This window comes from Meriones unguiculatus, chromosome 1 (assembly GCF_030254825.1).
Source record: "Meriones unguiculatus strain TT.TT164.6M chromosome 1, Bangor_MerUng_6.1, whole genome shotgun sequence".
In the NCBI taxonomy this organism is placed as follows: Eukaryota; Metazoa; Chordata; class Mammalia; order Rodentia; family Muridae; genus Meriones; species Meriones unguiculatus.
This window is the reverse complement of record NC_083349.1, coordinates 23,361,506-23,386,055: the sequence shown is the minus strand read 5'-3', so window position 1 is coordinate 23,386,055 and position 24,550 is coordinate 23,361,506. Positions and strand designations below refer to the sequence as shown.

General features: G+C 49.5%; 1 protein-coding gene and 1 pseudogene across 2 annotated transcripts in view; both read left to right on the top strand.

The window, feature by feature from the left end:
• The first annotated feature begins 10,384 nt into the window (after positions 1-10,384).
• On the top strand, positions 10,385-24,179 carry LOC110543393 (glyceraldehyde-3-phosphate dehydrogenase-like; annotated as a pseudogene).
• Syt12 (synaptotagmin 12) overlaps positions 23,613-24,550 on the top strand; it is a 30,465-nt gene continuing 29,527 nt past the window's right edge. For both annotated transcript variants that reach the window (XM_060384014.1, XM_060384020.1), the window contains exon 1: positions 23,613-23,858. The gene's annotated coding sequence lies outside the window, so the exon portion shown is untranslated. The remainder of the gene's footprint in view (positions 23,859-24,550) is intronic.

The window sequence follows — 24,550 nt, the reverse complement described above, 5'->3', positions numbered from 1 at the left end:
GAATTTCATTTAAGTTCTCTGGAGGTTTTGATGATATACATAGAGGGATTAGCTCCAGAACCAGTAAAAACTAAAGGAGAGGGAAGCATGGTGGCACAGGAATTGAGTCCCAACATTGGTTAGACAGAGGCAGATGGATCTTTGTGAGTTTAAGGCCAGCCTGGACTACATAGTAAGTTCCAGGCCAAACAGGTCTCTGAGACTCTGTCTATGGTTTGATAGGGTTTGGTTTCTCTTTGTCACCTTGGCTATCCTGGATTCACTTTTTAGAGCAGGGAGTCCTTGAACTCACACTGATCCACCTGCCTCTGCCTCCCCAGGGGCTGGGATAAAAGACATATGCCATTACACCCAGCCACTGTCTTAAAAAAAAAAAAAAAAGGAGAGAGGCCATTAATGTCTCCTACAAAGTCCACATTCCTTCCCCAAGGCTACTTGTCTTGTGGCAACAGGTAACAAACATCCTTCAGTATGGGAAGATGAGGGGCTGGGGAGATGGCTTTGCTGGTAGGAGCAATTGCTGCTCTTTCAGAGGACTCTGGTTTACTTTCCAGCAACTACCTGGTGGCTCACAACCATCCATAACTCTAGTTCCAAGGGACTGACTTCCCCTTGTAGCCTCAAGCAGGCACCAAGCACACATGTGGTACACATACACTCATGCCAGTGAAAATCCTCATGTAAATAAAATAAAATTAAATTAAATTAAATTAAATAACCTTTAAACTATTGTGAGTAATGTGAGCCAGAGCTGGCCAGATGTGGAGGCAGTGGAGAAAGCAGGTATTTTCTTGTATCTTCTCCCATCTCCAGTGAGTGGAAGAGCTTGTTTCAATACAGAAGTTGGGCACGTAGCTCAGTTGGTAAAATGTTTACATACAGCCCAAGGGTCATTCCCCAGCCCCTCATAAACCAGGCTTGATGGTCAGGCCTGTAATGCTAGCACTCAGGAGGTGGAAACAGGAGGCCAGGCGCTCTGTAAGTTTGAGGCCAGGTTAGTCTCTACATAGCAAGTCTCAGGCCAGCCAAAGCTACATAGAGTTTCTTTGGTCATATTGTCTTCACAGCAATAGAACACGGACTAAGACTCACACTAAGCCATCTCCACAGCCCCATCAAAGTTTCTCTAGGTTCCTGCTGAGACTGGCAGATATTAAGAGTTACATCACCCAGGGAAGGCTCCAAAGCTGAGTGAGAAAGGGTACGAGGAGGTCAGGCCCAGGGAGAGAAGAGGAGGGTAAGCCAAGAGCCAAATACAGGGCTTCTCTCCAGATAGAGGAGGCTCTGCAGAGCACCACAGCAACAGCTTCAATGGCAGCCTGACCAAGGTACTACTGACCAGGTTTGCTCTAGCCAGATGTTAGTCTCTGTAAGCTTCTACTTCCTGGTCTGTAAATTGTGATGATGAGCCAGATGTGGTGGCACCTGTAGTCCCAGGCAAAAATAATAATAATTATATATATATATGTGTGTGTGTGTGTGTGTGTGTGTGTGTGTCATTTGACTCTAGAAGTTCAAGACCACCCTGGGAAACTTAGTCAGACTATAAATGTTTAAATTATTTTTGTATTTTTAAAGACAGGTTGTTTGGGTGGTTTTTTTTTTTTTTTTTTTTGTGTGTGTGTGTGTGTGTGTAGCCTTATCTGTCCTGGACTTGCTTTGTAGACCAGGCTAGGCTCAAACTCAGAGATCCACCTGCCTCTGCCTCCCTGAGTGCTGGGATTACAGGTGTGAGCCACCGTGCCCCACTGTATTTTTAATTTTATTATGAGTTTATGTATCGGGTGGGGTTGCCACAGCATGTGTGTAAAGGTCAAAGGACAACTTGAGAAAGTGGTTCTCTCCTTCCTCAGAGCCCCAGGCATTGAATTCAAGTCATTAGGCTCTTTGGAAACACTTTAACCCACTGAGCCATCTTGCTAGCTCCCATCTCAATTTTTTAAAAAAGGATGTGAATCCTCATTCAGGAAACTGCTGTGAAGCTCAAATAAAATCCATGGCCAGGTTATCTGTAGAGCCAGGGAAAATGCTCACAACAGGACTCAGTGATAGAGCATCGCCTAGCATAAGATAGGCCCTGAGCTGATACACAAAAATGCATACACACACACAAACAGGATGAGGGATAAGCATGGAGATACATACGTGTAACTCCGGTACTTGAGAGACTAAAGCAAGAAGATCGTGAGTTTGAGGGCAGCCTGTGCTACAGCATGAGATCGTGTTTCAAGAAAAAAAAAATTGGAAATATGGGCCTGGAGAGATAGTTCAGGGATTAAGAGCACTTGGTATTCTTGTAAAGGACCAGAGTTCATGCCCCAGATCCAACATGGTTGATCACAGTGGTCTGTAACTCAAGTTCCAGAAGGTCCAACTCCCTCTTCTGGCCTCCTCGGGTATCAGGCATGCACGTGGCACACATATATACACGTAGGCAAAACACTTGTACACATATATTTTAAAATTAGAAATGTAGATTAAAATAAATTATATTCCCTCACAGCAAGGCATGGTGATGCACGCCTGTAATCCCAGCAGTTTGAATGCAGCCTGGTCTACAGAGCAAGTCCAGGACAGTCGAAGCTGACCAGAGAAACCCTGTCTTGGGCAGAAAAAAAAAAAAAAAAAAAAAAACATTCTCTCTCTCTCCTGTTTGTGTGTGTGTGTGTGTGACAGCTGTGGTGTAAATGTAGAGATCAGAGAACAACTTTGAGGAACAGTTTCTCTCCTTCTACCATGTGCCTCCCAGGGTCTGAGCCAGATTTCTAGCCCCAGAAATTTTCATTGATAATGAAAATGCCCAAAGAGTGGGGGCTGACGTTGATTCAGATGCATGGGATCCCTTAATCTTCAAATTATATGATTGTGGGGAAATTGCTGGCCCAGACCACCTCTCCCCAGTCACATTCTGCTGTGGGGGCCTCACTCCACGTGCATGGTACCATGTTTTGTTTTGTTTTGTTTCCATACAACTCATTTTATAAATGAAGAAGCTTACAAAAGAAAGGTTTGGCACTGGAGAGATGGCTCAGAGGTTAAGAGCACCATCTGCTCTTCCAAAGGTCCTGAGTTCAGTTCCCAGCTACCACATGGTGGCTCATAACCATCTATAATGAGATCGGGTGCCCTCTTCTGGTGTACAGGCACACATGCAGGCAGAATATTGTATAAATCAGAAATAAATCTTTGAAAGAAAGAAACAAACAAACAAAAAAAAAAAAGGAAAAAGTTCACACAAGAAAGAATGCCATCAACTCACTTTCAACATTTGCAGTGTCCAAGAACCAATACACCCCAGTCAGTTCACACAATGGCCTGAAGGGTTTTGTTTGTTTTGAGACAGGGTTTCTCTGTGTTGCTTTGGCTATCCTGGAACTCACTCTGTAGACCAGGCTGGCCCCAAACTCAAGGAGATCCACCTGCCACTGCCTCCCAAGTGCTGGGATTAAAGTCATTCACTTCCCTGCTCAGCCCCTGAGTTGTTTTTTGTTTGTTTGTTTTGTTTTCTGAGACAGGATTTTTCTGTGTAACAGCCCTGTCCTGAAACTCACTTTGCAGATCAGCCTGCCCTTGACCCCTGAGAGCTGGGGTTAAAGGCATGTGCCACCATGCCTGCCTGACTCTAACCTGAGTTCTTTGTTGCTCTGGGGTGTAACTCAAGGTCCTAGTGCTTCCAGCAATGAAACTGCAGTTCACTTAGAAGACAGTGGTCCCCAGAGCTCGGGCTCTTAAGCATGTGCTATGCTAGAGTATTGAGGACAAAGCAAAGGCTGGAAAATTCAGTCCTCCTGATACTGCCCCTGGAGATGTCCTGTTTGTCTTCTTCCTCCCCCTCCTCCAGGCTGAGGATGTAGCTCAGTTGGTACAGTGCTTGCCTGGCATGCACAAGGATCTGTGTTCCAGCCCCAGAACTATATACACAGAACATGGTGACCCATATTTGTAATCCAAGAATTCTGAAGTGAAGGGGGACGGGGCTTAGGAGTTCAAGATCATCCTCTGCTACAGCAATTTTGAGATCTGTCTAGGCTACATAAGACCCTGTCTAAAACAAAACAGTAAGTCTGGTATAGTGAGATAATATTTACTATGGATATTTTTTCGTTTCTTTTTTTTTTTTTTTTTCTTTTTCTTTTTTGGTTTTACAAGACAATGTAACAGAGTCCTGGCTGTAGACTCACTTTGTAGTCCAGGCTGGCTTCAACCTCACAAGAGATCCACTTGTCTCTGCCTTCCAAGTGCTGGGATCAAAGGCGTGGGCCAGCACACCCAGTCATATGGATCATTTTCTTTTCTTTGTGGCTCTGTGCAGTATATTTGTGTATACATGTGAGTGAAGGGGGTCTTGGGTCTTCTGGCTCACAGCTGGTGGGCCTAGGACTCGCTGTACCCTCAAACAGCCTCATTTCTACCTGCTCAGCTCTGGGGGGCAAGTTTCCCATCCAACACAGCTTCATCTGTGCTCCTTCTGTCCTCAAATAGTTCACAGCATGGCTGTGCAGTGCAGACAGCTGCCTGATGCTCGGTTACAAAATGGAATGTGTGTTCATTAGGGCAACCTGGGGATGGGGATGACACAGGAGGCCTGATTCCTGCCCAGGATTGAGCTCTGGGCTTGACCGAGGATCATCTTCAGCTTCCGGCAAGGAAGAAGGCTGGGGGCAGGCTGGGGGAAGAAACCCTGCTGGGGAAATGGGGCCTCATGGCTGTGTTAATGGGGAAGCATTGAGGTGTGCAGAAAACACTGTGTCCCCAGCATATCTGAGGCGGGGCCGGATATGGACGAGGCCATTTATCTTACAGATGAGGAGAGCAAGGCTACCCAGGCCAGAGACAAGCTGGGACTGACAGCCAGTGCTGCAGTCTCCCAGGTCACAGCTTATGCTCCAAGTCCAAACAGCACTCTGAAGGAGACAATGGGATGCCCACACAGAGGAGGCCAGGGCCTGAGTGTCAAAGCTACAGTCCCTCCTCACTTAACCTGAGGGAGAATCACTCTCCTCCTTTGAGCTCACTTCCCTCCCCCACTCTCACATTTTGCCTCTCCCTCCTTTCTCTCTCTCTCTCTCCCTCTCTCACTGAACAAGTGGCATGACTTACATGTGGCTCTCAGTGAACAACCGTAAAAGGAACTTTTATTCCCGTTACAGTTGTTGTCTGGGAGGCTTCCTACCTCCTCTGCTAATGTAGGCCTAGTCCTAGAAGCTTCTAGCCGCCTTACAATCTAACCTAGACTTGCAACATTTTCAGCCTCTGAGATTTACTGCTCACCCTTTCTTGTTCTTACTGAGCTCTGGGCTGGCTCACATGCTCTCTCCCAGCTAACTTATTCAATCTGGCTCTTCTCTCAGCCTCTGAATTGCTCTATTTGGCCCCAAGCAATCTGCTCTAATCTCCTGGCTCCTTCTCATTCTCTGGTTCATTCAGTCTTCACCTGAGTTCTCTCTCTAAAACCTAGCTCTCTATTACTGTCCCAGGAAAACTGCCTCTTCCTCCTTCTCTCTCTCTGCCCATTAAGTAGCTTCTTTCCCCTCTCTCCTCGAGAGAGTTGAGTATATCCTATTCTGTCAAATCATTCTCTGATTTGTCACCTTTTCTGCCACTCAAACATCACTTTTAAACATGGGCACTTCCTTTTACAAACTAACTTTACCTTCATTGTTTGGCATTAACCACTATGCCTGGACCTAAGCTTTTCTTTGCCTGAACCTTGCTCTATACCAGGCTGGTCTTGAACTCAGAGATCTGCTTGCTGGTGTCCCCTGGGATTAAAGCCATGTCAGATCACACAGATCTACGAGGTCTTGGGATGTACTCTCTTGCCAGAACAGCCATGTTATGAATTAAAATTCCTCTACAAACAATTTTGTGAAGTAGGTTTTATCCTTCCATCTTTACTTAGGTTCCTAGGATCAAACTCATGCTGATCCTTTGGGGTGCTTTATCCCAAGAGAGAACCTTCACACATAACCGATTTGCCCTTATCATCATGCTAGAGAACAGCATGTATAAAATGTCCACAGTCAGAGGCTGGGGGGTTAGCTCCGTCAGTCAAAGGCTTGCACTGCAGGCACGAAGGCCTGAGTTCAATCCTAAGCAGCCACATAACAATCCAGGTGCATATGTGGTGGCACACTCCTGTAATCCCAGCACGTGGGGACGCAGAGGCAGGCAGATCTCTGTGAGCTTGAGGCCAGCCTGGCCTACAAAGCGAGTCCAGGACAGCCAAGGCTACACAGAGAAACCCTGTCTCGAAAAAAAAAAAAATCCAGATGCAATTTCATATGCTTGTAATCCCAGCACTGGGGAGGCAGAAACAGTGGGCTCTTGGGAGCTCATTGGCCAAGCAGCCTAGCTTCATGAACTGTGGGTCCCAGTGTGAAAACCTGTATCAGCACTTGGGAGGCAGAGCCAGGCAGATCTCTGTGAGTTTGAAGCCAGCCTGGTCTACACAGAGAAATACTGTCTCAAAACAAAACCTGTATGAAAAAAAAAAAAAAGAAGGTGGAGCCAGGCGTGGTGGCACATGCCTTTAATCAGAGCACTCAGAAGACAGAAGCAGGTGGATCTTCACCACTTCAAGGCCAGCCTGGTCTATAAAGGGAATCCAGGACAGCTGGGGCTATTACACAGGGAAACCCTGTCTCAAAACAAACACACAAACGAGGTGGATGGTACCTAAGGGACAATGCTTAAGGTTGACCCCTGACACACAGACACACAAACACACACACAGACACACACACAGACACACACACCAGGACAGACAGAAGGTGAATTCTGTTTCCACTCCTTGCTAGCTGAGTGATATCAAGCAAGTCATTCAACCTCCCTGTGCCTTAATTTCCTTGTCTGTTGAATAAAAGTAAGAGCTCTCTTCTCACAGGGATGCTGGGTTCCCGGAGTTAATAAATGTAAAACATCAGAGCAGTTACTGAGCCCAGGGTTCTTAGTCACCAATCCCAGAGAAGTCTCCATGTGCTACTAAGGGCAAGAACGCTTCCTGAACCTCAGCATCCACCTCTGGGAAACGAGTGTTGTAACAGCTCCTAGCTGCAGGCACCTGGGCATGCCTTGGGTCAGGCCACATGCTGTGCCCCACAGGGCCAGCCCTTGGAAGTGCCTGCCCTAGGCAAGCCTTGAGGAAGTCTGGCACTCAAAGCCTGGCGTGTCCTCAGCTCACCTTGGCTATGCCTGGCCATGGCAGGGCTACGGGTGCCAGGGAGAAGCTTTCAGGATCCAGGAGCCTGGGCCCAGCAGGCTGCAGACCAGATGGCAGCACTGGACCTCCCAGGAGGAGTCTTCCTTCAGTGCCTGTGAGAGAACATGTATGACAGGAAGGCAGACACTGGCTCCTCTCTGCCCCATCCCCACTGTGCCTGCCACTGACCATCCCTGAGGTACCACAGCTCCAGAACAAGCAATCAGTCCACGTACAAGACTCACCCAGCCAGTGAGGCTCTCAGACACGATGAGAGGCAGACCTCCCCTCGACACCCACTTAGGTCACTTCCCTGAGGATGAAGCAAGCAGCTACTACTTTCCAGCGGAGGGTGTAGAGATGCCCAGAGAAGGAAGGCCAGAGAGATCTCCCCCAAGGGACACAGATGAGCTTCAGAAAACTGTTCTGGAGTGACAGCTTGGAAAGATTCCCTGGGGCTGCCCAGCTTTGAGGATGATGGATGCAAAATCCCCTGGGAAAAATGAGAACATCTTATATTTCTGTTTTCCAGAGTAGGGTCTCCAGGAGCTAAGGATGCAGCGTGGTTATGAGCACTTGATGATCTTTCGGAGGGAGGAATTTGGTTCCCAGCATCCATACAGCAGCTCACAACTGCCTGTATTGCTGGTCCCGGAGAATCCAGTGCCCTCTTTGGTCTACACAAAACACACACACACACACACACACACACACACACACACGCACGCACGCACCACATTCACGTGCAAATAAAATAAATCTGAAATAATAATAATCAGTGAATATTTATTGCACCAAATTAAGGTGGAACCATCAGGAGGACTGGAAAAAAAATTCTAGTGTGTGTTGCAGGGAGCAACATGAGGGCACTAAGTCTTTGCTTCCACAGTGTGAAGTCAGTAGATAACAGGATGTCCATGTTTGAAAAGCCAAGAAACTGTGATGCCAGCATGTTGTCTAGAAAAAGACCCCTGAGGAGGGACCTGACAGAGCTCCTGCCTGGGAAGGATGAGATAAGCCAAAGGGTTCTCTCCTGAACCCTAGATTACTGGATTTTCACAAGTAGGTGTACTTCTTTTTTTTTTTTTTTTTTTTTCTGAGCAAGGTTTCACTATGTAGAACAGGCTAGCCTGGAACTCTAGCTTGGAACAGCTTCCTAAGTGCTGAGATTAATGGTGTGGGCCAGCATGCTTGGCCCAAATAAGGTGAATTTTTTAAACTTGTTTTTATTTCATGTACATTATATGTGTGAGGGCATCAGATCTTGGAGACAGAGACAGTGAGCTGCTATACTGATGCTGGGAATTGAACCCCGGTCCTTTGGAAGAGCAACCACTGCTCTTAACCACTGAGCCATCTCTCCAGCCCAAACGAAGTAAGTTTTAGTAAATGTATCTTGTGGGCCTGAAAGGAAAAGTCTGCAATCTCAGCACTGGGGAAGCTAGGGCAGGAAAGTCAGTCCTTTAAGTGAGTCAATTGGAAGCTAACCCTGGCTGTGTGAGCTCTCACATAGTCTCAAAAAGAATTAGACCAAACAGTCTATGGGGGTCTCAGGCATGACTCAGTGATAGAGCAGCTGGCCTTGCCTGTGTGAATCCCTGAGTTCTGTTCCCAGCACCACAGAAAATGGAATCCCATGTATCCAGACTAGGTCTGTGAGTGTGGCTGCAAGCTGTAACAGTTTGTTGCTACTTCTGTCCTGTCCCACCACAAAGCAAGTTTCCCTCCCGCAAGGACCTGACCTAGACCCCTTCCCCAGGAGGATCAGAAGTGGGCTGGGATGCTTGGTGTCCTGGCCTTCCCAGCTGTGGGGAGAGGAAACGGTTGCCTCCGTATATATGGAAATCCGTGGGCAGGTTTATTTGCTGGGAAGTCTGGGCCACTTCCCCTGTGGGCACTTGACAGATGCCCTGGGGGGAGGTGGGGCCAGGAATGGTCTGTTTGAGGGGGACTGAAGCCAGGGAGGAAAACCACTGCAGAGCTGGTGCTAAAAGTAGCCTGGCCAGAGAGGGGCCCACTGGGCTGACTAGAGTGTTCTGCAACTAGGCAGTTAGGCCCAGGGTCAGACAGGCCTGATGTGCATCTCTCGTGACTTGATCTTACTGCTGTGGTGTGGTTAATGCTAAAAGAGTCTGCTCTTATCTTTCAGATAGAGACAACAGCACCAAGTGAATGGGTTATTTTGAGGAGTCAAAAGGAGAAACGTAAGGAAGATCTTAGTATAAGCTCTGTGTTCTAGGCAGGCTGGCTACTTAGCATCTATCACAGCTGCAGCTTACTCTCCCCTAAATGACAAAGGGACAGCTATGGAGGGAAGGAACCTGTCAGACTTCTATGGAGAAAGGCACAGTAAACAGGAACAAAGGGGCAGTTTTAGGTGGCAAAGCCTGACCGGCGCTCTCCCAGCCAGGTGGCCAAGGACGATGTCAAGGATAAAAATGGTGTTTTCCCTGTGGTCCTCACCCCCAAACCTACAGCCCTAGTGTAATGAGAAGAAAATATCTCAGGCAAGTCTGTGAGATAGAGTCTCACAAAATAATTAGATGAAACTGTGATCAAAGAAAGATGGTTACAAAATAAGGGACTCAGGAACCAGAGATGGCTCAGCACTTGCTGTCAAGCCTGAAGACCTGAGTTCAAGCCAAGGACACAGCAACTTCCACCAGTTGTCCTCTGACCTCTAAACTATCTCAAAAACCAAACAAGGAGCTACACAATTGGCTCCGTGATTAACAACACTGGCTGCTCTTGCAGAAGACCTAGCACCCACATGGCAGCTCACAACTATCTGTAACTCCAATACCAAGGGATATGATGCTCTTTCCTGGACTCCACAGTACCAGACTTGCACACGGTACACATTTGTCCATTCAGGCAAAAATACTTATCTGTCTCTCTCTCTCTCTCTCTATCTATCTATCTATCTAATAAGAATAAAACTGGGCAGCGGTGGCACACACCTTTAATCCCAGCATTCGGGAGGCAGAGGCAGGCAGAACTCTTGAGTTGAAGCTAGCCAAGACTACACAGAGAAACCCTGTCTCAAAAACTAATAAAAAAAAAAAAACCATTAAAACAAAACAAGCAAACTGCAATAAAACGGTGTACTGGGCTCTCTCCTCCTCTGTGTTTCAGAGACAGCCACATCTTCACGTGCAGTGCCAGCCTCATGCCTGAGACATGATGGTGAAGGGCAGAGTGAAGGGATTTGGCCATATGGGTGCCTGGTTACCAGAGCCTCCTTCAACTCTGGAACAGTGGAGATTGTTGCCATCAGTGACCTCCTCACTGACCTCATTCAACCACATGGTCTACGTGCCCCAGTATGACTCTACCCCTGGTAAGCTGAAAGCACAGTTGAGGCTGAGGATAGAAACCTGTCTGCTGGGGTTGGTCTGGTGCTGTATTCTAATGCTAATTACTGGCCCCCAAGGTCTCCTTGCCACCCAGATGAGCACATTCTCACATGTACCTGTCTTGTTGTGTAAGCCTTGCTCTACCTCATTTAAAGTTGATTGGTTAATTAAAAAATGAATGCTGAAGCTTGTGATTTGGCAGAAGAGAGGGAGGTTCCCAGGCCTGGCATCAGGGGATCATGAGGCAGGTAGAGAGAGGAGGAAGGACAGAAGACAGGAGTAGGAAGAGCTGATGGAGCAGATCCCGCCCAGGAAGAACAACCTGTTTGAAAGTAGCGTGGGTCACGTAGCTGAGAGAGAGCGAAATAGCTTAAAGGGTTGAGATCTGTCCAACTCCAATGCTTTAAGCTCGTGAATAAATCATAGTCTCAGTGTGTGGTTATGTGGGAAAGTTGCTGGTTGAGGAGTAACTAAGACATTACTAATATATGGATGAATATTCATTAAAAAAATTCTTCTGCACTCGTCATCAATGGAAATAGTATCTCCACCTTCCAGGAGTGAAATCCCACTGACATCATATGGAATGAGACTGGTACCAAGTGTGTTGTGGGTTCTACTGATGCTTTCATCACCATCGAGAAGGCTGAAGCCCACTTGAAGGATGGCATCGTTATCTCTGCCCCTTCTGCCAATGCCCCCATGCTTTGGTGGGTGTGAACCATGAGAAGTGTGGCAGCTCACTCAAGACTGAAAGCAATGCTTCCTTCACGACCAACTGCTCACACCCCTGGCCAAGGTCATCCAGGACAAGTTTGGCATTGTGAAAGGACTCATGACAACGTTCAGGGCATCACTGTCACCCGGAAGACTGTGGGTATCCCCTCTGGGAAGCTGCCCTGTGATGGCCATGAGGCTACTCAGAACATCATACCTGGCATCACTGCTGACAAGGCTATGGAGAAGGTCATCTCAGGGCTTAACAAGAAACTCACTGGCCTGGCCTTCCCTGTTTCTACCCTCAATGTGTACGTGGTGGACCTGACATACCTCATGGAGAAAGCTGTCAAGTGTGATGACATCAGGAAGGTGGTAAAGCAGGCATCTGATGACCGAATAAAGGGCATCCTGGGCTACAGCGAGAACCAGGTTGTCTCTTGAGACTTTAACAGTGATGTCCACTCTTCCACCTTTCATGCTGGGGTTGGCATTGCTTTCAAGGACAACTTTATTTGCTTGCAGGTGTGTGTGTGTGTGTTTTCAAGACAGGGTTTCTTTACGTGGCCTTGGCTGTCCTGGAACTCACTTTGTAGACCAGGCTGGCCTCAAACTTCAATGACAACTTTGCCAAGCTCATTTTCTGATATGACAGTGAATATGGCTAAAGCACCAGTGTGGTGGACTACATGGCCTACAAGGGCCTGGACCCTCCATCTCAGAAAGAACACAAGAGGCAGGGAGAGGCCCTGGAATGCTGAGGGTCCCCTGCCCCATCCTATCCCCAACGCTGAGCAGCTCCCCTCACAGTTTCCACCCAAGACTCCCAGAAGAAGGAGGGGGGCTTAGGGAGCCTTACTTTTTTGATACCATCAATAAAATTTACTGCACCCACCTCACCTCCTGTAATCTTTATGTCCTCTCCAGAGTTTCTTCTCCAGTGCTATTTAGGAAACAACAAGGAAAAGAATGTTTGCACGTGATCATTACAGACACAAGGATCCCAGGCTTCACTATAGAGCACACATCAGCAATAAGACAATACGTTTGCTCTTGGTTGACGGAAGCCATGGGTGTGCAAGCTGCAGGTACAGAGGGCTGCGCACAGGAAGGAATGTCGGAAAATGCTCCAGTCTGTATCCTGGCACGCACCTTTCTTTCATGGGCAAAGTATAAGAAAGATAGGGCCTTCACCTGAGCTGTGTAGGCGAGTACGCCTTTGAAGTTATTTTGAGGTTTGCTTTCATTCCACTTTGCCCTGCACCCATCCCCTACCCTTGCCACCTGCCTGGCCTTTGCCTGCACTGTCTCCTGAGAAAGCAGATGCAGGGGATAGACAAGACATTGCTCAGCTTCTGTTTTTATTTTATTTTGGTTTGCTGTTGTTTTTGTTTTGGTTGGTTGGCTTTTGAGACAGATTCTCACTATGTAGGGCTGGCTGGCTTTGAACTTGTTTCAGTTCTTCTGTGTCTGCTTCCAAAGTTTGATTAAAGGTGTGAACCATGGAATTTAGGTTTGTTTGTTATTTTTATTTTCAGGTGTGTGTGTGTGTGTGTGTGTGTGTGTGTGTGTGTACTCATACATGAGTACAGGTGTCCAGGAAGCCAGAAGAAGGCATTGGATCCCCTGGAGCTGAGTTATCATTTGTTGTGAGCTGCCCAAGATGGACGCTGGGAACCAGGCTCCAGTTCTCTGCAAGAATAGTACAGGCTCTTAACAGTGAGCCTTCTCTCCAGCCCATTAGTTTCTTTTTTGATTGGTTTTGTTTTTGGATTTCTTAATTTCTTATACTACATTTACTTATGGGGTACTTTTGTGCCACAGTGCATTGTAGAGGTCAGGGCACAAGTTCCTGGAGTTCATTCTCTCTCTATCTTGTGTGTCACAAGGATCAGACTCAGGCCATTGCACTTGGCCGAAAGTGCCATCTTGCCAACCTCTGTGTGAACCTTTGAATGCCCAACTTTACCTCTGGCTTCCAAAGCAGACTTTTCCATGCCCAAACAAGAACACTTTGGGCACAAGCTGCCTCCACAGGAGCCTTTGAAGGAAAATGAGAGGCATGCCACAGAGGGCTCACTGCCCAAGATTTGAGCAGCTGCCCAGGGTGGGGAATGTGAGTGGGTGTGTGGAGAAGCTGGCCCCTTTCCCTATATCCAGCTGCCAGGTGGCCTGCTATGCTCCCAAGACCACTGTCCCTCAGACCCATCTCCTCAGGTTCTGCCTCCTCAGGAACACAGGGTGCCTAATGCTTCAAGAGAGGGTCTTAAATGGGTCTAATTTAATACTAGACTGATTGGGAGACTGGGTCTGGGCTCTTGAAACTCAGAAAGCTTCAGGGGCTCCCCCTCACCACCCTTTCACCCTATGGAAGCAAAAGTGGCCTCAGGCCCCCTGGAACTAGAAATTTAGGTGGTTGTGTGCAACCGTGCAGGTGCTGGGAGACAAACCAAAGTCCCCTGCAAAGGCAATAAGTCCTCACTCCTACTGCTGTGCTGCCTCTCCAGCTCCCAGCTTATTTTGGGGGAGGAGAGGTTGTTTGAGAAAAAGAGTCAGGAAGACAAACTAAAGCAACAAGCCTACCATTGGGAGGCTGAGGTCAGAGGCTCAAGAGTTCAAGGCCAGTCTATACTACAGAGTAAGATCCCATCTCCTCCAGAACAGCAGACACGAAGTAAAGTGAACCCAAAGTGAAGAGGCAGCCGGGGAGCAAACTTAAGGGGCAGGGGCAGTGTTAGGCAAACTCTATCTCAACATGACAGTACAGGCACGGCTATCTCAGGGTGTTTTGTGTCTATGCTGTCAACTCTCTACAGAATGAAAATATGAGGAGGGGCGGGCAGCTCAGGAGATGGCTCGGTGGAGAAAGCACGTCCCATGCCAGTGGGAGGACTGGACACACTGAACTCACAGAAACCAGGCGTCCTGCCTGTAATCACAGGGCTCATGAGGCAGGCACTCGGTTCCCTGAGACCAGCTGGCTGGCTGGATTAGCCAGACTGGTGAGCTCAGGGCCTGGTGAGAGATCCAGTCAATCAAGCGGAAAGTGAGGAAGACACCTGACATCAACCTCTGGCCCACACACAATTTCACATACGTGCCAACACATACGTGGACACGCATATGCACACACACAAACACACATGCGTGGGGTGGGGGCATGAGGGGGAACCTGCATTTCTGCTGACAATCAGACTCTCCTGCCATTGTTCTCTAAAACCTACAGGAGTAGTCCATGGGGGTGGGGGTTGTTCTCTGCGTAGCCCTGGCCATCCTGGAACTCACTCAGTAGACCAGGCCGGCCTCGAACCCAGAGATCCACCTGCTTCTGCCTCCTGAGTGCTGGGATTAAAGGAGGCATGCGCCACCATCCACCAGGACAAAGCCTTCTCTTGAGACTGACACAGACTGAATTCTAGGTGTTATCCGGAGAACCGTGTTTGGGCATTTTCTTTCTTTCTTTTTTTTAATTTTAATTTTATTGTTTCATGTGTATGGGTGCTTTGCCTGTCTGTCCACCGTGTGTATGCAGTGACTGAAGAAGTGTAAGAAACAGCGGATGTGAATTTTTTCTATCTTTTACCATAAAAAAAGTGTAGGACAAGGGCTTCAACTCTTTTCTCCCTGATAGAGTGAAAGTGTTATGCAAATATTTAAATCGCTCTACCCACTAAAACATCTGTTCACACATGCTGTAGTCCAGGAATTTGATGCCCTGCAGCAGTGACCCCTTCTTCTTGAAGCAATGACCCTCATCCCCTTCCTTACTTCCTGTGTGCCATTCTTTTCAGACTAGCCAATTAAATTAAGGCTGTTTGGTCCAGTCTCAGCCACAGCCACTGTCTGAGTTAGAACAAAAACCAAATGCACTTCTAGTCTTTTCGAATGACCTCTTTCCAAGCAGACCCTCATGATCAAGAGTGGAGTTTGCCTTGTCCGGGCACTTGAGTTAGAGTGGTGGTTTCTTTCTTTGTGATCCACAACTTATGTCTATTCAAACCCAGAAGAGGTCAGACCCCCTGGAACTAGAGTTAGAGATGATTATGAGCCACTATGTGAATGTGGAGAATCAAACCCTCCTCTGGAAGAGAAGCCTTTACCTGAGGGATGGCATCACAGAAGTAGAGCAAGGAGCCAGGCAGCCAGCCAGACATTAGAGGCTTTGAAAGTCATTAATCGTAATAATATAATCCCTCATAATTAGCAGCTTGTGAAACTAGGACCTGAAAGTATGGAACTTTGATTACTGTCGAAAAGAGTAAAATCTGAATCTTTTCCCTGGCGGGAGGAACCATGGCTTTCTAACTGTCCAAAAGATCATAAGATTACTATCTAGCAAGAGGCTTTCTGGTAAAACAAAAACAAAAACAAAACAAACAAACAAAAAGAAAGAGACATACTATTGGCCCCTCCCTAAGTTGAATTAACTCAATGAGCCTGTCAGTCATCTGTTCAGGAAAACTCCCTTCAGAGATGCTGTCTATCCCAAAACTTTAAGAAATAGCATTAAACCAGGCAGTAGTGGTGCACACCTTTGATTCCAGCACTCTGGAGGCAAAGGCAGGTAGAGCTCTGAGTTCAAGGCCTGCCTGGTCTATAGAGTAGATTCTAGGACAGACAGGGATACTCAGAAAAACTGACTAAAAAACAAAACAAAAACAATTTTAATTTAATTTAAAAATAAATAAATAGGGCTGGAAAGATGGCTCAGAGGTTGAAAGCACTGACTTGACTACTCTTCCAGAAGTCCTGAGTTCAAGTCCCAGCAACCGCGTGGTGGCAAATAAGCATCTGTAATGAGATCTGGTGCTCTTTTCTGGCATGCAGGTGTACATGCAGGCAGAACACTGTACACATAAAAAGTAAATAAATCTTTAAGAATAAATAAATAGTATTAAAGGTTCCCTGAGATGATTAATCTTGGTTGTCAGATGAGGAATCTCCTCCAACAGACTGGCCTCTTGGAAGGCTAGAGAGATGGTTCAGCAGTTACAAATGAGTACGGCTGCTTTTGCAGAAGAGCCGAGTTCAGTCCTCAACACCAACACAGCTATTTACAATGTCTGTCACTCCAGTTCCAGGGCATCTGATGCCCTTTTCTGCCCTCCGTGGGCACCAGACACGCATATGATATCCACATTCAGACATTCAGGCAAACATTCACACACAGAAAATAAAAATAAATACATCTTTTTAGTTGGCTTGTGGGGCTGGAAAAATGCCTCAGCAGTTAAGAGTACTTGTTCCTGTGGAGGACCAGGGTAGCTGCCAGCACCCAGTCGGTGGCTGATGATCATCCATAGTCATGTACAAGGTGCACATACATGCAGTTAGACACTCCCAGAAAACACTCATACCCATGAAATAAAATAAATAATCTGAAAAAGAGCTTTTGGTTGGCCTGCGGATGTGTCTACTGCGCATTTTCTTTTCTTTCTTTCGTTCTTTTCTTTTCTTTTTTTAAAGACATGATTTCTCTGTGTATCCTTGGGCTGTCTTGGACTCACTTTGTAGACCAGGCTGGCCTCGAACTCACAGAGATCCACCTGCCTCTGCCTTTCCAAGTGGCATGTGCCACCACCTGGCTCTTCTATAGGCCTTTTTTTTTTTTTTTGACTGCTAATCAAAGTAGGAGGGCCCAGCCCACAGAGGGTAGCATGCCATCTGTAAGCACATGGATTTGGGCTGTTTTTAAGAAGGGTAGCGAGAAGCAAGCCTTACAGCAAGCTGGCAAGCACCTTTCCTCCAGGAATTGGCCTGAGCTCCTGCCCTGAGTTTCCCCCAAGGATACAGGTGACCTGGAGGCATGAGCCCTCTGTCCCCCAAGTTGCTTTTGGTTATGGTGTTTGCCACGCCAGACAGAGCAAACTGGGATATTGCCTAGCTTGTAGGTCTATAGCGTGGTCTTCCTTGGCACTGTCTACTCTCTCCCCTCAGGGGGGCCCCTCCACAGTAGCCGCTCTGATCACTGCCCCCCACTCCCACACAAGGGCACCTCATGTTATCCCGCCTGGCTTCTACACCGTGTTCTATGTCTCATCTGAAGTCACTCCCCAGAGATAGCAAGGACCAGGATCCCGAGGGGAGGCCGCAGCAGAATCCCAGGAAGCAAATGAGCTGGGGTAAAGGAGGAACCAGAACTAGGTGTGAAGGTTTATGGTGCCAAGTGGCCAAGTAAGAGACAGGCTGGAGCCAAGACCCGGGTTTATGAAGAGGCAGATGTGGTCCAGTAGGTAGGAGACAGAAGGGGACCCAGCAGGAAGCCAACACACACTGCGCTGTGATCCCCAAAAGGCTACCCCCAAGACAAGGCAGAACCCTCCCTGATCAGGTCCTGTGGGAACCTCAGAGCCACCACCCTCTGGGGGTCACAGCTGGGTGGGGGTCTCTGCCCGGTGCTCCCTTCAAACTCCTCCAGGCTTTCTATTTTTACAGAGCTCTCAGTTCCTGAGTGGGAGGCCGTAATAAGGGCGTGGGAGAGGGAGAAGGAAGACTGCTTCTCTATGAAGAGACTGGGTTTGCGAGGAGGGTTTTTCCTTCTCAGTCCTCGGGGAGAGGTGGGGACACTTCCTCCCCCATCCAGAAGAGCTGCACCCATAGCACTTTTCAAAAACAGCTGTTTAGTCCATTTCTGTGTGTGTGTGTGTGTGTGTGTGTGTGTGCGCGCGCGCACATATGCCATGGTGTACATGTGGAAGTCCAGACAGTGACAGTCCGGGAGTCAGTTCTCTCTTTCTACCATGAGGTCGCAGGGATAAAAGCCAGGGCACTTTTTCCTCCTTCTGGTTCCTTCCTGCTCTGTTCGTTCATCAGCTCCTTACTTATTATTACTGTTATTGTTGGTTTGGATCCCACCTCTGCCATCTGCCGGTGCTTGTTCTTGCCCATGCTTTCCAGTCTCTCTGGGCTTCTGCTTCTCATGGGTAAATAGGGGCTGTTCAAGGGAACCTTGTCATAAGGATGTTGGGAGGATTACATGAATCAGCACACTGCCCGGCACAGGAAGATTTTATGTGTGTGGGCGGCAAATGGGTTCTTGATTTTGTGTGTGTATAACAGGGTCCCACTATGTAGCCCAGGCTGGCCTTGAACTCCCAGAAATCTGCCTGCCTCTGCCTTCTCAGCGTTGGGATTAAAGGCATGGGCCACGGTGCCTCCTCTGTTTTTTTGTTTTGTTTTGTTTAATACTGGCAAAGCTGCTGGCATATGACGGCTGAAAGCACCTGGAGATGAGTAAGGCATGACATCAGGTCTTCAAATACCCAGCATCCAGTAGGAGTAGCCGAGAATGAATAATTCCAGAATAGATGCTGAACATGACTATCCTGGTGGGAGGCACAAGCACCAAAGAGTGACGTAATCTGCTTGTTGGAGCGAGTATGGAAGACTTTTCATGCTTTTTATTTTATTTGAGACAGGGTTTTTCTGTGGTGTCCTGACTGTCCTGGACTCACTCTTGATCCACCTGCCTCTGCTAGCATTAATGGGGTACACCATCCTACCCAGCTGCAACAGGACAGGGTTTTTTGAAGGACTGAGAAAAGTGTGATTGAGACCTTTGGGGAAAAGCAGACTGAGAGAATCTCAAGCAAAAGGAATGAAGACTGAGCAGAGTGTGGAGACAGGGAAGGGTTCAGTGTGTCTAGGGAGCAGTGAGTGAGGCGGGTTTTTGGCTGAGGCTTCAAGCATATGGCCTGAGGGATGGTGAGCAGCTGAGTGACAGGTGAGAGGGACTGCAATGGAGCTGTTTACCCGGACGTTCCTGACTTATCCCCAGATAGGTAGAGAAAGCGTTTTGTTATCTTCTAGGCTGGAAAAAGAAACAGAATCCTAGGAACTACCATCAGGAGGAATCTTCCACATGTATAAATTGTGTGTCTGCACATGTATGTGTATGTGTGGGTACCTGTCTATGCACCTGTGTGTGAACACATAGGGGTGGTCAGGGGCCACTCTCGGCTGTTGTCCCTCAGGTAAGCCTTCCATTTGAGTTTTTCAGATTTTTATTTCTTTCTTTCTTTATTTTGTACTGTCCAGGGCTGCCCTGGCTGTGTAGACCAGGCTGTCCTTGAACTCACAGAGACCTGCCTGCCTCTCTCTGCCACCCATGTGGTGCGACTAAAGGTGTGCATCCTGCCTTTAGTTTTTATTTTTAAATTGTGTGTGAATGTGGGTACATATGTGCACCTGAGTGCAAGTGCCTGTGGAAGGAATAAGAGGTGACCGGGTCCCTTGGAGCTGAGCTTAGAGAAATCGTGAGCCACTCAACAAAGTGGGTGCTGGGCGCTGGAAACCAAAATCAGGTCCTCTGGAGGCTTGGGACACGTTCTTAACCACTGGCCTATGTGTCTAGCCTCCTGCTTTGTTTGTTTAGTTTTTTGTTTTGTTTTGTTCTTCAGACAGTCCCTCACTGGCTGGAGTTCACCAGTTAGACTAGGCTAACTGGCCATGTAGGCCCAGGGATCTGTCTGCCTCCGCCCGCCTAGTGCTGGCATTACAAGTGGATGTCACCACGCTTAGCTTCTTTACTGGGTTTGGGGGATCGAATTCAGGCTGCACACTTGCATGGCAAGTACTTTACCCACTGGGATATCTCTGCCTGTCTCCTTTCTTTCCTCATCATGGAAACACTTGGGCTCATTCTGCTCTGATCCCGCCTCATGGGGAGAAGATGTCAGCGTAACTTGTGATCACCTCACCCAAGGCTGGCCGGGTTCCAGCTCTGTGGGGAACACAGACTGGAACCCAGACGGGGACAGTGTCCGGGCAGTGGGCCTTGAGATGGAGCTTTAGGTGGGCAGTGCCTGAGCCTTATCAGCCCTAGGGTCTCCTGAGCTCAGCCCTGAGCTCATGCCCTCTGTCTTGCCAGGCCCCATCCGGCTCTATGCTAACTGGCTGCCCAGACACCCTGCAGTGGACACCTGTCACAATTTTAAGGAAATTTCCTAAATGTCACCACTTTCACCTGTTTTATGTTGCTTACTGTAATTGAAGGTCAAGTTGGGAGTAAAAGAGGTCATGATCTGAAGCCAGGATTATGGGCTCCATGGTGCCACAGTCAGGGCTGTGCACTTTCCTAACACAGCTATTCTCTGAGTATTTTTATAATTACATGAAATAATGACCCTTACACGGAGGCAAACACTATCTACATTTCATTATTGTTTGTTTTGTTTTGAGACAGGATCACCTATACAGCCCTAGCTGGCCTCGAACTCCCTATGCAGAGGGGGATGGTCTTAAGCTCCTGATGCTCCTGCCTCCATCTCCTAAGAGCTAGGATTAGAAGGGTGCTGCCACACTCTACTCCTAAATTCCATTATTATTGTTTCAAAGGAGATATGAAGAGGCGGTGGTGGTGCCTCCCGACTGCTAAGGATGTGCCAATGCCACCCAATTCACCTGCTGCTTGACAGCAGACCAATGGCTTCCCTGTCATCCTGTAGAGGAAGGCGTGGAGTCGGGTGGGGCAGAGAACCCATTGGCCTGGTGTGTGAATTCAAGTTCCATCCGCCTGATCTGAGAAGTATGCGTGAACACTACAGAGCTGGGCCATCAAGGGTTATTTCAACAAGTGGTTCCGGGGTCTGGGAATGGCCCACATTCCAGTCCTGTCTTCAGACAATGGTAGCCCAGGGTTTGGCTAGTCCTCTGGAGGCAAAGCCCACGCTACAGTTGCATGGATCTCACAAGGAGCCCTTTGGACTTTCTTACCTGTGGTGTCCCTGTGCTTCACGGAGCTGCTTACATTGAGAAGCCTGACCCTCCATCTACCTGGCTTATAACCTGGGCTCTATTTTTGTTATTATTACATTTTATTTAGTTAGTTTTTGTGTTTATGTGTGTGGAGGTCAGAGGACAGGTTTCTGGAGTTTGTTCTGTTCTTCCACAATGTGGAGCCTCGGGATGAACACGAGTGATCAGGTTTCAGCGCCCCTGCCCACAACCTTAGGCCCCAAGGGACCTTCTCTTGCTGAGGACATCCCAAAAGTCCAGAGAGTTTCTGGCCAGAGGTGATATCTTCTCTGAGGCCACTGTAGTCTGAGCACTCGATGAGCTTGCAGGGGAATCACACACGGCAAGGGACCTCAGCAGAGTGTGGGCCCTCTGGAGCAGCAGTAGGAGGGGTGTTCCCAGATGAGAGCTTGATCCTGAGCATGACTTGTGTGTAATTCCTAGTGTCTCAGGTCCCCAGTGGCCTCATTAGTGAGACTTAAGTGTGCCCATCCCTCCCTTGTCCACGCTGGGGTCCAAGCTCTAATCCTCCAGTACTTTGGTCACTTAACAAGCATTCACTGTGAACCTGTCCCACGCTCAGCACTATCTCAGCATCTGTCCCAAGCACCACAAGGAAGAAGACTGTCAAAGTCAGTCCAAGCATAGAACTAAGCACAGGGATGCTAGCCAGGAGTGGTGGATCAGGCAAGAGGATCAGGAGCTCAAGGACAGCCCTTTAATCCTCCACTGGGGAGGCAAAGGCCAGCAGGCCTCTGAGGCCAGCATGGTGTATATAGTGACTGTTTAAAAACAAAACAAAACCGGACAGAGTTCTCAGCGTGAGCAGCGGAAACACTTTGCAGAGAGATGTACTAACATGCAAGAGGCTTGAGGCAAAAAATGGCGTGGCAGGTGTCAAGAACACCCGAAGGCATGGGAAGCAGGGCCTTGGCAGGTGAGAGGGATGGTGGCATGATAGGTGAGAAAGGCCAGCAGGACCCTCTCACTAGAATCTGTGGGGCACAGGAGGCATTTGGCTTCTAGTTCAAGGGCAGCCCTGTGGTGGCACTAAGCTGGCTTTTGCATCGGAGCATATCACACACGCGAAAACCCGCCTCAGCAAAAAGAAGGTGAGGGCCAGTGAGACGGTTGGGTAGGTAAAGGCACTGGCTGCCAAGCCTGGCGACCTGCACGTGCAGCTCTTGGTGGGCTTTCTTGTCTCCAGTTTGGAGCTGCTGCCAGCGTTCTTACCTGTGGATGTGCGTATGGACTTGTCTGTGGTGCCTGAAGGGTTTCTAGTGAGATTTCATTTCAAGGTCATTGCAGTTAGGGCATCCCCCTCGGAGTCACGCGAGAAGTGAACCAGCAGATGCTTTTCTTTGGCTCCTCCAACAGAAGCCCTTTGAAGTCTGCCTCAGTCCCTGGGCCTTCGTGTGCTCATCGAACATGGACTCAGGAGCTGGAGCTGGAGCAGTCGCTCTTGGAGAGGACCCGGACTCAGTTCCCAGCATCCACTTGGGGTAGCTCACCTGCAACTGCAGTTCCAAGGGGCCTGTCATCCTCTTCCTGCGCTTGCTTGCGTAACTAACGCTGTTTCTTTTTTCTTTCCGGTCCCGAAAATGCGGTGGAAACGATGGTGCCCACGGAAGCGAGGGTGAAGTCGCAGCCTCCTTTTGGTCTTCTGGACGAGGCTTGCGCTCCATCCTGCTTTCCCACAGCCCAGCCTTTCCACATTTGTCTCTCCCGTGAGAGTCTCAACTTCTCCCCCAGACCCCAGATCGCCCCGAGACAGACCTAGTCAGGTGCCTTCCCAGCCGGCAGTTCTGTGTCCAGAACCCATGTCCTCCGCCCCTCCCCTCTGGGTGCAACACCCGGTCCCTCTCCCTGCCAGACTGCGCAGGCAGGGAAGGGACCTGTCCCTTGTTCCCGGAAGATGGAAGATCGCCCACGGCCTGGCACAATGCCGAGAGCCTGGGTGAGGGCGTCATAAATATCTCCTGAATGATTCATTCATTCCTCTGGAAGAGGAAAGTAAGACACTTCAGAGGTTAAAAAAGAACCAGGTGGTGATCTCGGCAACTGGGAGGCAGAAGCAGGTGGATCTCTGTGAGTTAGAGGTCAGCCTGATCTACATAGTGAGTTTCAGGACACCCAAAGCCATAGAGTGAGATCCCGTCTCTAAATAAATAAATAAATAAATAATGGAGTGGCCACGGATAAGGTCATTGCAGAGTTTACAAGCAATGATTTCAGTAAGCGACCTGGACTGGTATAGCCTAGAGTCACAATGCAACCAAGGAAGGGAGTATTAGTCATCCCGAGAAGGAAATACCGCTGACTGCACTGCATGCAGTTGGCCTGCCTTTTCTAGGCTCCTTTGAGTCCATTTCACAGATTAAGAAACTGAGGGTCTAGAAGCAGAACAACATAAGGGGGTAAGGTACGCCCCTGGCCAGTACAGGACTCCCTGCCCAACGCGTCCACCGGCCTGCGACCTCGGGTTGGGCTTGGCCGACCCCCAGGACCCTCCCGCCTGGGGATCTCCGACTCAGATCCGCCCCCCGGAGTAGGGAGAGCGCTCGGGGTTGTCGCTTTAAATTCAGGAAGGAGCGGGCGGGCGGGCAGGCGGCGAGCGCGAGAGGGAGCGCGCGGCGGGCTCCTGGGAGCGTGCCCGGACTGCGGCGCTGCTCCACTCGGCCGCCGGGCGCCGCGGGGCCCCGATCGGTGCAGCGGGGCTCGGTCGCGACACGGGCGCCCCGCGACCCTGCGGGGGTGGCGTAGCCGTGCGAGCCGACCGCGGGAGGCCGGCGCGGGAGCGGAGGAGCAAACACCGGAGTCGGCCCCGCGGCCCCTCGGCGGAACCCGGGGTGAGTAGGCACCCGGCCCCACTCCCTGAGCGCGGCAGGGGCGAGCGCCCCGGGCACGGACGGACGCACGCCGCGCCTCTCCTTGCACCCCAAACCCGGGAGGTCGGCGGGGGGGTGGCTCACACCCCGTGCGTCTGCACACCAGCGCGAGGCGCGGAGCACTGGCGGAGCGCGCCCGGCGCCCTTCCCGGGCCCAGCCACTCCGCGCACTGCGCAGCGCCCGGCGCCGGCCCGCCCGGCCACCGTGTGCACACACGCGGTTCGCCCGGCTGTTTACACGCCTTCCCTGAGCCCGCACGCCGCACACGCCCCTCACCTTAGCACTCGGCACCTTGGCTGTCCTAACTGTCCCTGACCTGGCCTTCCATCCCGCCGGGGGTCCCTGGTCAGTGCCCCCCAACTTCTGGTCCCCAGATCCGAAGAAGGGCGTGAGGATCTGCAGGAACTATCAGCGTGGGGGTGGGGGGGCGTCGGACCTCCTCTGCAGGAGGCCTGGGGCTGCGGGAAGCGCCTAAGGGGACCTTCCTTGAAGCTGTGTGTGGACTGGAGCTGAACCTGGGGGCAGCGAAGGGCACTGTGGATGGAGGGGCCTGAGCCTGTCTCCTTGGTGGGCATGCTGCTGCTAAGGGACTGTGTCTCCCTTCCATTCGGTGGGCCCACTGGGAAGCTTACACCCAAACCATCAAGCCAGT